The sequence below is a fragment of the Macrosteles quadrilineatus genome, unplaced genomic scaffold (genome assembly GCF_028750875.1).
Source record: "Macrosteles quadrilineatus isolate MER2022 unplaced genomic scaffold, UCM_ALF_1.0 Scaffold_6__1_contigs__length_79288215, whole genome shotgun sequence".
Classification (NCBI taxonomy): Eukaryota; Metazoa; Arthropoda; class Insecta; order Hemiptera; family Cicadellidae; genus Macrosteles; species Macrosteles quadrilineatus.
The window spans coordinates 3,275,352-3,290,210 of NW_026542599.1; positions in this window are offsets into that span (position 1 = coordinate 3,275,352).

Consider the following 14,859-nt stretch of genomic DNA (forward strand, 5'->3'; position numbering starts at 1 on the left):
TAATTCATTTCCAAATTGCAAGATGCCTTACACGTCCTTTTGTAAAATAATGCTATAAAAAATCTAAACTCATTTGTTTAAGGCTTTGATGAAAATAGGAATTGTAACTTGTGATTGGGGAGTGATTTAAGGTATTTGTAATAACTGTCTTATATGATTTAGGGTAGCCTGAATACACAATGACACCACCCTGAAATAACAAAAAATTACCATTTCGTTTTACTAATTTGAAATTTTATGTAAAAGTGTACTGCGTAGTAAATTACAATAAAAAAAATTTAAATGTAACATAAATATGTGAAAATACCAATTTGATCACTGTTTAGAAAATAGCCAATCTTCACCATGTTTATGCTTAACATAGTAATTTTAGTCTATAGGTAAAAAATTTATTTTTACTCCCAAAAAATATCAATCTTTAAGTTCAAATTCCAAAATATTAGATTTATAAAATAATTATCAATATTCAGATACAAATGACACACTGAAAGGAAATTGGTTCAGCCATATTTTATAAACACTACATAGATAACTTTAGAGAATTTAAATGCTTTGAATAGAGATTATTATTAGTGCATTATTAGTGTCAGATTTATGACCTGATTACGATCTTGTTATTGGGGTGCAATTAACTCTGAAATTGCACATCTAACTCAGCTAACTAGTACTGTAACTTGAGCATTTGATGCGAGTACATAGGTTAATGTTTGTTTGTGTAGCAACGAAGACTTTAATCTAATATATTTATTTATTCTCAACGCATTTTATGGTCAACGTTGATGGTGTCTAATTTTAAGGAAAGGTATTTACGACTGCACCTATACTAACACTGATAGCGTAACAGTTAAATACACTACAGCCTTCTATATTTTGACCACGTTTGTTTTCTCCAGAATCCGCTAACCTCCATGTTCTTTAAGTCACCTTTCGCTTTCATCTTGATCAGACGTCATCAAATCCCCAAAATCTTCAGGTCTGTTTCTCCCCAAAGGCAAAATGCTGATTTCTGCTTGAATTAACTTGATATAACACCATTAATTAATAAAATTGCAATATGCATCGCTATCCGAAGCCATAAACCAATTTGAGGTCATTTCTTCTTCTTCTAATGTTCCAATCCAGTGCTCTGTAACCCTACTGGACTGAGGCTGTTTTGGGACTATGTCCTCTTCAGCCAATTTGCACGTAAGGAAATTGTAACTCCGTTTGAAGACATTTACCCTTCACTTACTTAGGAAATTTCTAAAGGACACGATTAAAGTCATTAGTTTACTATATAAAATGCATTATTTTATTAAATAGTGAAAGTGTACACATTTAATAATTCACAATTGGATAATTGGGTACTGTAACGTCATAAAAACGCATTTACTCAAACATCTTCTGACTTCATATATTTTAGTTTGGGTTATTTTTTACTGTGGAGCTACAAATGATATAATTAATTTTTATTGCACTATTCAGACAACATCATGGATGTTTTTATTTTTACTAATATTTATTTACTAAATAATGTTAAATAGTAAAACACTTTTAATTCTCTTATACCATCCACCTTATAGTAGTAGTGCATAGTGCAATCATTCCTACACTACAATATGCTCATCAACACAACATAACAATACTATACTAAGCCTATAGCAACAATAGGGTTTCATGACAGTTGATGGCTGCCATATTAGTTAACAGCTGTTATGTACGATAGTTGCCTCGAGCATATCCGATATCTTGCAATATACCCATAGAAATTGACCTGTCTAAAGCTCGATTTCTTAATATTAGCTGTACACCGTAATTTGGAGAAAATATACGGAAACAGAATGTAATTGATTTAACACTACACGTTAATTTTAATAGTTAGGCCTATTTAAATAATATAGAGAGGTTATGGTTTAGTTAAAGAGATACATAAAGTTTGTGTTATGTTAGTCACTGTTATTACGAGTAGAATCTACGGAAACATCACTTTTATTTTGCCTGTGCTTCAGTCACTCCATTTTTTTAGTTAGACTCTGACGTTTCTAGAAGATTTTCATTACTGGGGTTTGGTAATAATTTGAAGAAAAAGAACAAGGAATATTCATACAACCTATTTATGCACGATAAACGTATGTACCTGTGTTAAAAATAAGTTTGATAATAAGAGAATACCAATTTAGTAATAGCAACAAAATATTCTGCACATTTTCTTAGAGGGATTTTAAAATTACTCCTTTGTCACACAAATTCATGCAGTCACAAATATGAGGTTAAATTGCATCAATGTGCTCATACGATACTTTATACTAATCATCGTACAAAACCGGATTGTGTAAAATGTATCCTGTTTTGTAAAATATGTTTTTGACTTGATCGAAGCAAAGTTAGAAAGAACAATAAATATCAACGGCACAGGTGCATGTTGGAAATGCCTGTTGTTGCCCCCTGCGTTATTTATCTTGCAGCGTTTTGAACAAACAACTCTTCATGCGCAAAATTATGTTTGTAAAATAAATGATTCAGGGTTTTTTTCAAACTAGCTAGAAAACCAACACAAATAATTATTAAAGTGTCACTGGTGTGTAAATTTAGCTAATGAGGTTTGTGGTTTCCGATTAGATAGACAATTTATGTTACAATGGAATGTATTTAAATTACATAAACTATAATTTAAATACCGGCCAAATATCCGGAGGCTCAACATGAAGTTAAATGAAATCTTTACCAGTTTAACAACCTTGCATATTGAGTTGTTGGGGAATAGATTTTTAGGAGGTATGTGAGTAGTTTCCCCGTATTAAACTTTTAAATTAAGTACACCAGAAGTGATGTAGATTAAATATTAAAATATTTCAAAACATTATTTTTTTGTAATTCTGAGATCACAAAGATTTTACATAGGCCTATGTTAGTTAATTTTTTTAATGCATTGCGTGCAAATAAGAGAAATGTTTATCCGTTCCTTACCATAAATGGATTGCTATTTCGTGAATGCTGGGGGAAAATAGTGTATTTCACTTCTAGTTCTGCAAGTGACCCATTTCTGTGCAAGATGTGGTTTACGAGTGAGGCAAAACCGAGCGTGGAAACAACTATCGAGCCCAAAATGGATCTTTTGTGACGTTTGAACGATACATTTCATCACGATGCAAAATAATCACACATTTTTGGTTTCACATGATAAAGAATTATCCCATGATCTAGTACTTTCATAGTTGTTTAAAAATATTGTTTAAAACAAATAATGCTTACATTAGTGATACTGGTTAGCTAAACAGAATCACACAAGGCTCGTTCGTTTGGGTAAGGAAAATTAATTAGAGAAACACAAAATCATTTGTTTTGCTATTTAGAAATCAACCATGGTTAAAAATTATTACCATAACTAACTCAGATCAAGGTAATTACTTCAACGGTTTCTACAAACCACCAATACCATAGGTAAATCCTGCACAGTAAATGGTGTATTTTGATGAACCAAAACACAAATCCTAACACACTTCATTATAAGTCTTTCTCCCTTCCTTACATCTCTACATAACAAGTTGTTCCGTCTGGATGTTGACCCTACTCAAGCAATGTCGATTGGTTGTTCACTTGTAGATCATAAAGCACGATTGCGAGTCTGTTCGTAAATGGAAGGTTTTATAGCAACTGCGCCGACCTACAATCACGTCCGATATGTTTTAATCGTTCCGACATAAACTCTTGCAGGGAACTGCTTCAGGCGCCAGACGTCGGTTTGCGTTCTTCGGTTGCACGTTACGACTTTTGAACGTTATAAATTATTAGTTGGTAAACTAGTTAGCCGGCGTATTTAAATTAATATGAGGTAAGAAGAATACTTCTTCGGTAGACACATCACTGCTTACTATCTTATAGTAATTTCAAAGTTGTAACAGCTTTTGTAAAATGTTCAGTTTAATTAGGCCACCTATAGAGTGTGCTGTTATAACAAATAATTTACATTCCTACTTACTAATCTTTTGACTATTAAAATTTACGAGACATAATGTTGTGAACTGTAGCTTCTTTTATATCTACTATAATCTACTATCCTCTACCGTCCTCTACCATAGATAAAGCATAGACAATGCTTAATCTATGCCCCCACTATCCTCTACTATACTATACTATCATCTACTATCCTCTACCATCCTTTACCATAGATAAAGCATGGACAATGCTTAATCTATTCCTTTACTATCATATACTATAATCTAATATATTCTACTATCTCATACTATCTTTTACTATCATCTACGATTATCATCTACTAACATCTAGTATTATCTACTATAATCTGATATCATTTACTATCTACTATACCATACCATCATTTACTATCATCTCCTATACTATAATCTATTATTATTTACTATCATCTACTATCCTCTACCATAGATAAAGCATGTACAATGCTTAATATATGCCTCTACTATCATCTACTATAATCTAATATATCCTACTATCATGTACTACCATCTACTACCATCTACTATCACCTACTATCTTCTATTATCATCTACTAAAATCTACTATCATCTACTAAAATCTACTAACATCTAGTATTATTTACGATGATCTACAATCATTTACTATCATCTAATATACTATATTATAATCTACTATTATTTACTATCACCTACTATACTATAATCTACTATCCTCTACCATCTTCTACCATAGATAGAGCATGGACAACTCTTAATTCATGCCTCTACTATCATCTACAATAATCCATCTTATACCATCTTCTACTATCTTCTACTAACATCTAGTATTATCTACTATAATAGAAAGCAAAAATAAAATGGAAATTCAACTGTATTCAATTCAATTTAACTATCATAGGGCCTGTGTGGAAGGCCCAGTGTGCTATGTTCAATCAGTACAGCCTGTACATCTAGTATGGGAGATAGGCCTTCAGTAAAACCACCTTTATTTAAGTAAATGGTAATAGTATTCACTAATTACTCTAGGTTCCCTATGGGAAGGCATAATAGTTTATTTAAAGTACACACAGTGTCATTTAACTTAATTAGTTACCCAATTATACATATAATAGCACCCACTAAGTAAAAATCGTAAAACATTAACAACCGAATTTGACAACACAAATTATGAGACTCAAGCTAAAATGTAATTTATATGAAAGCCATTTGAACTCTTGAGTAACAATGTGTACCATTAGGGAGACGAGGTTCAACACCCTTGAACAACAGTTCAATTGTTCAACACTTAAACTTGAAATCAACATTTAATGAAGGTTGTAATACATTCGTTGTTAATCGGAGAATGTATTGTTAGAGCATCTTTAGAGCTGTACTGAGAGTTATTTATTTGTAACTTTGCTTCAAGCCATTGTCGTAAATATTTATTAGTATGACATAAGATAATTGCTTCACATAATGTAACGTAAAATCATTTACGTTCATAAGAAAGTTTCGTGTGGTTTGGTTACGAAAGCAATGATTTATTTTACAAATTACACTTTTTATAAATCAGTTTTGTTAAGCAACTTTTTTAAATACATGTACGGTACTCTGTTCTAAAGGAAATTTAACTGTATAATTTGTCCATGAAACTGAAACTGACTTATGTTGTATAACTGCATTGATTGGTCAAATACCTTCAAAACCTGCATACTATGGAAACATTCAGCTGAATTGAATTTTCACTTAAATAGTTCCTTTTACAGTGCAAATGTATCTATATTAAAAAAACCTCAGGTTTAACTCAGATTTGCTGCTACAGAGAATACGGTGTGTTTTCTAGTGAAATGTTTATAGCTTAGATTTAATTAAACTAATTAGCCAAACTGAACAAAACATATCTATTAACAAGAAAACTACTACAATTTACTTATTTTTCTAGGAAACAACATAATCATTTTAATAGTTTTTTTCCTCAACTGTTACGTGTGCATCGCCGCTTCAATAAAATATTTTTTTGTTCAACATTTTTTTAAGATAAATTAGACAATTCCATGGTTTGAAAGCTACCAAAGAGAAACATCACAGTGGTCCATGAACTGATTCTAATAAACGTTGGTTTATAAGTTAGTATTGAATTGGTAGAAATCAAATGATTTTTAGTTATCGTGCTAACGCACATAGTTTATATATATATATGCATTTTTATTTGGAATGTATGGCTCCCCACGGATCTGCGTAGGCCCATAGTAATAGGTTTCCCTCGTATAATATACAGTATAGTAAACTAATTTTACCATATATGGTAGAATTCGCTAAAATCAGCTCTTATTTGAATTTGAACCATTATCTTTCTGATTTTAAGGCAAGTATTATCTTCTTAGCCAATTTCACTGTTTCACTTAGGCTTCACTGTTATTTTTACGAGGCAAGATGGTTGTACCTAGGCACAACAGGCACATGATACATTGACCTTGAAAACCGCAGGCTTTTGTAGAGTCGCCGGTCAAGTTACGTCCCTGTATAGGCCTGCGGTCCGGTTACAGTCTGTAGGGCTTCACAAACTGGGACATGAGTCACGGAGTGTGTTTTGGGCAACAGTTCGCACTTGCCGTTGCCGTTACACAGGTTAAAGACCTCTTATGTGTATGGTGCTAATATTTTTTTTTTGCCCTAAAAAATGTTACTGTTTGATCCGTGTGGTGTCGATTCTGGACTAATCTTACTTGAATACACCAGCCCCACCGAACCTGCACACTAAACACGTTTCCATTTATGTCATTACATTTTTACTAAAATATTACTTTGAAATGGTCAGAATTACTCTGTTTGAATACAGTTTGGATTGAACAAGTACATTGGTTTGCTGATAAAGAGATGGAAATGTATTGTTTGGTAAAATACAAAATAGTAATATGGTATAAAATAAATTTTCCAGATAAAACAAAAAGATTCATAAATTAGCAAACTGCGATTTTTGTCTCTTTTCTACATAAGAATAACACAGAGTCCTTTAATAGACAGTAATTAAAAATTGTATCCGTAACCCTTAATTTTACATAAAATGCTTCAATATACACAATTATTGGGTTTATTTTTCTACAAGATTTTTTTCAAGTAAATTGGGCATTCACATGATTTAAGTGTAAAACCTCTAAAACCCCAATAGGCCTATTTGAAAACTTTTGAATCTCCATAGCATTCCGTTCCCATTTTGCTGTGATATTTCCGGCTTATTTTTATTTTATTTATTTATATATTTAATCAACGGTCAACACCATTTCATCTGATTACATAACATATTGTGTGGCTTGCTTACCCATTTAAGTTGTTTCAGTTCTAAAGATTTTACGCCACATTTGATCAAAATCGGACCAAAACTAATTGTGCTAACAGATACAAATACCGATACATGAATGAATATGATAAATATGAATTTCAAACGAATACCGATTTTTGACTTCTATAGTTCTTTAAACAAAAAAAGTAAATCGGTCCTGGATCCAGGTCTTACAATGGCCCGGCGGTAATATTTTATTACTCATATGATATATTTGCTTTAAAACTATTTATACAAAATCTGTATAAAATTTAAATATAAATCTTTACTTATACAGATTTATCAACAGATTATCTTTGTAAGGTAATCATTTCAATCACTTGATAGGTAATCAGCCAAGGATATTGCTCAGTAACTGAATTTTGACAAAGATTGATTGACTATTCAAGAAGCGTCTGATGAGATGATCATGTTTCAAAGGAAATTTCTTGTTCAAACCAGTTTATATCTCCATGAAATTTTTTATTCACATAACAATTTAAACAAACGTGTACTGTTTCGTTCACTTATGTTCGTAAACACTGAACCATAGACTTTCTTTTACAAAAAATTATAATTTTGTTGTATTATGGCAGAATACGTAAGTTATTATTGTTGTAATATGGTTTTGTTGATAAAAATAATGTCGTGCATAGCTTTGAAGTGTATTCGCAGAAATTCTTAACTGGAATATATAGCTAATTAATTACCATTGAACATAAGTGGAAATACTTTATAATACTTTCATTTAATAGATAGGCGTGATAAAAAACTTTATAACCCCGTTCCACATGATACGATCATGATGGTTAGCGAAATCATTCAGTTTATCTAGCTCTACACATTCGTGCTAAATTTAATCAAAATCAGACCAAAATTCCTCGAGTTTATCGTGTTCAAGGAAACGTTTATACACTTATGAAAATATGAATGAACAGTGTTTTTGCCCTTTAGGGATATTGAAAAAAAAGTAAATCGGTGCCATGCCCCGCCTATCTTCTGGAAAATGCGTAAAAATGACGCTATATGTATCATAAGGGTGACGGTAGAAAGTAACAATGTCATATGTTCCAAAACTTCCCTCAAAGAACGTTTAATTATTTTCAATTCTTTTAATTGAAATGGCGACAATACAAAGTAGGTATTTTAAGCCAATTATGAATGGAGATGAGTGTAGGATGAGTGGCGCGATCTTGTGGTATTGTTAGTGACTAAATCCGTCATATTTCTTAGACACAGCTGTTAATTAATAGCTTAATAGCAGTTAGTTTGTGTATGCTAATGTTGCTAAAACACATGAAATTAAGTAAAACATATTCAACAGTGTGAGAAACATAGAAGAAGTTGAGTATTTAGAGATTAAGACTCCAGAAACAAAGATCCACAGTAAAATTGGTCAATATTTGAAAATACTTCTTTTAATAAACTATTTCTTCGGGAAGTTTATAAAAGTTGGTTTTTGGGAGAGTGGTGGATATAAACGAGTACACTCTTACAAACATATTAAATGCTATCGTGTTCGGTTTGTAAGCAAAATGGGCTGCTTGATAAAAATATGTAAATAAATCTAACAGTTATTGATATTTTACATTCTTAAAATAATTCAAATCGAGATTTATTAACTAAAATTATCGTAATTAGTTGTTGGTTTATGTTTTTTTTTTCTTGGTTGATGGGGTGTTTAACAGCATATAATAAGGATATGTTTCGTTCAATTTCACTAGTTATTTATTACTTACAGCACATTAATCAAATTACTTATTTGTAGTTATAACTAACTTGAACTTTTCTGCTCTTATCTGTTAACTCGCAACCAATTTTGCAGTTAAAAACGCTAAAAAAAATAATTAAAGTGCGAGAGTGATATTTAAGCAAACTAAATGAATCAAAATCCATACACCTAAAACGAAGGAATCATAATGGTGTATGGTGTTCAAGTGTAAAAGGAATAGACATTAAAAGTATAGTCTTTAATCTATTGTGTTTATTTATCTTTATAACTATCCAAGATAACATTTCTAATGCTCGACTGCAAATTTACTCCCAGTCTCTAAATTGCCAAAATTGTATTCCAATTCGGTCAATAATTAATATCTAGTGTAAGCAAGAATGGTAGAGCCCAACTTTGTCCCATTATTTCACAAGTTTAAGACAATTAAACGAGATTTAAGGGGGTGCGTATGGAAACCAGGGAGTGTATATAATTTAGTCCAATGAACTTTGTTGGTAAAATACTAGCTCCAAAAGTTTAAGTTTCTCTATGCAGGTTTGAAAATACGCAGTGAGTTTGTTAAAGGTCCGTAAATAATAAACGAACAATAAAGAGTAAGAACAATTCAAGAGCAATGAGTCGACCCTTCTTGCTCTCAGAAGTTAAATTACTTCGGTTATTAGTTTAATCGCAACGTTCAGCATATTATTCTCTACGAGACTTTGTATACATATTTTATGGTAAATACGGTTTTTAAAATGTTTTAAGTACAGTTTAAAGTGTAACATTAAAGCCATAAATGTTGTGAAAATAGTTTTAAAAATTTTTATGTTAAAAATATCAATTGTATTTTTTAATCGGATAAAAAATCCTGAAAAATAAATACATTGTTTAAATGTCTTTTTGTGTAAAGAAATTTATTATCTTAACCATCCTACATATAAGTTAGCTAATTGCCAAAAATGTTATCGTGATAAGCTAAAAGTATATTTAGGAAACAAATAAATAACCCAAAGTACAATCATTTACCGAGAAAGTTATGAATTGAGGGTAAAAATATGACATCTTTAAAAGCATTGTGACAGTTTAACACATTTAAATTAGACATGTTTCCACAATTTTATCGGATAAAAGGCATTCTTGTAGTTGCCCATTTGTTTAGCATTAAACATCAAGTTTTTGTGTAAATAAAATATTACGATTTGAAAGTAACATGCTAATCGCTGTATGTGTATTTTACTGAATAAAGATTTCAACTTATCACTATTCGAATGTAGTCCTGTTAATTAATTGACAACGTCAGTGATCCATTTTGTTATTTGAAACATCGGTCTCAATTTGAATGAGTGTCCATAGATAGAGTGGTGCAGTTGTTTGTCAAAGCAATCAATGTAATGAATAGTTCGGACTGCATTCAGTGGCTAGAAACAACAGGATCAATCAGGGGATGCTGAATATTTGGATTTTTATATATTCACTAGAGAAAGTTATAAAATTTAATTATTCATTTAAGCTAATTCTGTTGAACAGAAAATTTTAAAATGCCTCTATGTATTGAATTTGTTATGGGTTTGACATTTAAAAATACAGGGTGACAAAAAAGTCTGGAAACGGCTTAATATCTTTTTAACTAAATCCGTTAGAAAAGTCAAACTTTTCACATCAACTTACATGTATAAAAACTACTTTTTCCAAGCATTTTCATGTTTTTACCTCTACCAGGGGACGACCCGTGAGGAGTAGGTACATAATCTTTAATGTAAGCATAGGTTGATATGGACATCATTTTAAAGGTCTGGTCAAGTGGAGTTCATTGCCGGAAACCGCGTCAAAAAAGGTTCAATCGTTACAAAATGGCGGCATTTCAAAGTTCTTGCGGAATATACCTGCACAGGCCTTGGTAAATACTCATAGTCAAAATTAGCCGGGAAATCTGAAACCCGGTTAAATTTATTTTGAAGATTGAATAAACTTAGTCTATGGGCTAGTTGACTTTAAAATACAGTTTTAGCTCTCAAGATAATGTTTAATACGAGTATTTAACAATATTAAGGCCTGTAAAGGTATATTACACAAGAACTTTGAAATGCCGCCATTTTGTAACGAATGAACCTTTTGAAATGCGGTTTCCGGCAATGAGCTCCACTTGACCAGACCTTTAAAATGATGTGCATATCAACCTATACTTACATTAAAGATTAAGTACCTACTCCACACGGGTCGTCCCCTGGTAGAGGTAAAAACATGAAAATGCGTGGAAAAAGTAGTTTTTATACATGTAAGTTGATGTGAAAAGTTTGACTTTTCTAACGGATTTAGTTAAAAAGATATTAAGCCGTTTCCAGACTTTTTTGTCACCCTGTATATACAAATATATTATACGACGATTGAATCCTGAACAAATAAAGAATTTTTCGTCATTAAACTCAAACAAATATCTAAATAATATAATTAAGTACTTCGATTTTTAATTTGTGGAGTTTATGAAGTTTATGAAACTGGCAGACTCATAATAAAATTATGAAGTAATAACTATATCCCTAGTGTTTAACATTTTATTTTAAGACAACATTAATTTAACTGTTAAACATTAGCTGCAACATTAAATTACCAAAATAGGGTATAAGCTATTACCTTAATCTCGTGTATAACTAACTACCAGGTCTCGTGGTAAAACCTAACTCAGGACCAATTTTTTTTTAAGTCCCCAGAGTCAATCTTATAAACCCCACTTAAACACTAAATTTTCAATTTATATTTATGAACATTAGCTCGATAACTTGCGTAAAAATCGTTTGGATGACATTTTATACAAACGTGGAAACCCAAAGTCATCTAAATGAGTTCGTGAACAACCGTGAACGGATTATGGGAACGGGGTTTTATAAGATGAAAAAAGGTACGGTAAGTGGTAAAAAACCTTACATTTCCCTACAACAAGACTACAAGTTCAGTGTTTGGTTATCAGGCAAAGTAATCGGGGATTTTGCACAGTAGAAAATATGAAAACTGCACTGAAAAGTTTTGACCAGCGGTACCAGGCCGTTGCACGACCGAATAACCCCCTACATTTACTTAACCCATTGTATTTAAACAGTTGATCATCGCAACATTTAAGCATACGCCTTTTGTAGTGGTTAAGGTCCATGACTAACAACTGCAATTCTGGCGGTGAAAGTTCAAATCATCCAATAACAACTGGGTAGCTTGAGTTTTGTGATAATGTGATCTGATGGTTCGGAAACCAAGTCAAGTGGACGGAAAAAACTCAGGTTAAAAGGCAAGAATAACTGTCACGGTATTTTAGATATATTTTCATAAAAACAATACAATAATACGCCTTAAAACTATTGTACAGATATGTGAACAAGAATCATAAGGTTCATTGATTGATTTCCCGGAATAATTCAAAGACGTAAGTGAAAAAAACCTTCAATACGTTTTAACTTTTTTATACTAGGATTACTAACACATATATTACAGATTCCTTTAACATCATAAGGCAGTGTAGTATATTTAAAACAAGCATTTATTGACACAATTTTGCCCCTATAAGACGTTTTTAATACATTTTCCAACATATGTAAATTGCGCTACAATAAATAACATTGTCGTACTTGGTCCCAGAACACAAAGGACGGTCCATTTCGCAGAGTGCTTTTTCTAATTCATCTCCTCAGCCATAACACGCCAAGAAAATATTTGTTGTGGAAATTCGCTGGGGCCAAACTTATTCTGGGCGAGGAATAAAAAAAATATATGAAATGTCACGTTCATTTCCTGAAGTTAAATCTTGATTTAATTAATTTAGTTGTGATTGTGAATGTTACACTCATACATATATGTAAAGGTTACTGAAATATGAAAACACACAAATACATAACAAAGACAATAAAATATAATTAAATATTATGTCGGTTAAACTAGTTTCATTTTGCTACGAATTTAGGTAACTTGGGGATAGTTTGATGGAGGATAGTTTAGAATAGTTGTGAGTTTAATTAAAGACAAATGAAGACTACTTTAGGGTTGAATACGTAATAGTAACTATTTGCACTTTTTCGTATTATTTTATGACTCTTAAAATACTTTCAGCAAGACCATCGAATAGTCTACATTTATAATATCAATTAATATAATTTATAATAATTTCAAGTAAACCTATTTGATTTGTTACCTGTTAATTTTAAAATCTAACAATGCTCAGTTGATTATAATCCGTATAAAATTGTTTGCAAATAATTTATGAACTGTTTTGCAATTTGTACTTTAAGTATATCTAATGTTTAACCTCTGTCAATTCACCCTGAAACTTAAGTTATAACTTATATACGGAATGAAATTTTTGTACCTTTGAGAAAATAATAGCAGCACAGTATAATGTGGTTCAATTTATAAAACCGTTCGTCTTATTTTAAAGATTAAACTTTAGTTTGATTATAATGAACGTGCAATGATTCACCAATGTTCAAAAGGTAAATATTGTGGAAAAGGACAAGTATATGTCGCACACTTGGATTAAATTAATATTAATTACTAAATCCCTCAAGTTTGACTGAAACAAACAAGGTTTCTTTGTAATTCCATATTTTAAACAGTTAGAATTAATCGCTTAGAATTAATTTATTAAATAAAACTAATAACATCATTCAATCAAGCCACCAACAAACAAATAAACTTATTTAACAAAATGTAAGTTTGGTTAAAATGGAACTCCAACAGATATTTCGAAATTTTAGGTCATAGATGAAATCATTTACCATAAACTCCTAAGTAACGTACAGGACATTGGTAAAGAAATCACGGGACGAAATCTACGGATTTAGTCCCAAAGTTAAACGATTAAAGACTTATGGGATTCTTCTTCTCTCCACGTCCGTCCCCGAAATTAATCCCTGTCCTAAAACAGTGCATCAACTAGTAACTTTTAAACCTAGGATAAAACAGGTCTAAACGCTTTCGAGAGTGTCATTATCTTCGAGGAATAAGTAATCGGTTTTATTAAAATATAACATCATTGAAAATTTGATAATGAAGTAGACGTCCTATCTTTATGGATAATCTGTCGCGAATTTTGTACTAAATAAACATAGTTTTGTGAGCCAGTAATAGAATGCTCTAGAGTCGAGAATTATATTTTATACATTATTTTTGTTCCTGACATATTTGATGGCTACTGTTGATATAGCTCACAATAAGTCATTCAGTTTGACGTGGTAAAAAGGTTTGTGTATTCGACAGTCATGAGGACTTTAGGTAAGTGCAATCTGTCGGTGGCTCACATAAACTACGACGGTTATGAAAAAAAACTAGCAACAACTTTAACATGGGAATGAAATGTCTAAAATATGATGTATAAGAAATTTTATTCATAAAAACAGTAGGGTAATTTATATTAAAATCAAGCTTACCTCATTAAATTTGGTTTCGTTCATGCCATGCTGTTTGTGATGTACTAACCTAGAAAAAAAAATTAAAAATCAGTAAAAAATACTAAAATTCGGATTTATTTTACAACAAACCTACTAACTAGGCAATTTGAAGAGTACAAAATATTTTTGTAACATGAATGAGGTTACTGACTAATGTTGTAGAGTGACTAGGTAATCTTCTTGCAAATTGTAGAAAATATAAAAATTACAACAGTAGTGGCAAACTACCGGTTTAAAGTCACTTGGGGCACGTTTTCCCATAAGAAATAACATGGGATCATTTTTTGGCCACTAAAACCAAAAATCCTGATCTTTGCCTAAATATCCCTATATAATTGTCAAACCTTATTTCTTACTTATTCCCCATAAATATATTCGATATTAAGCTAAAAAAGCTATTTCTTACATTTATTGACCCTTACAAGTGTAAATGTAGAGTAGAGGCAATATGATGGTCCTATGACACTTTAGGCACGTTTTCCC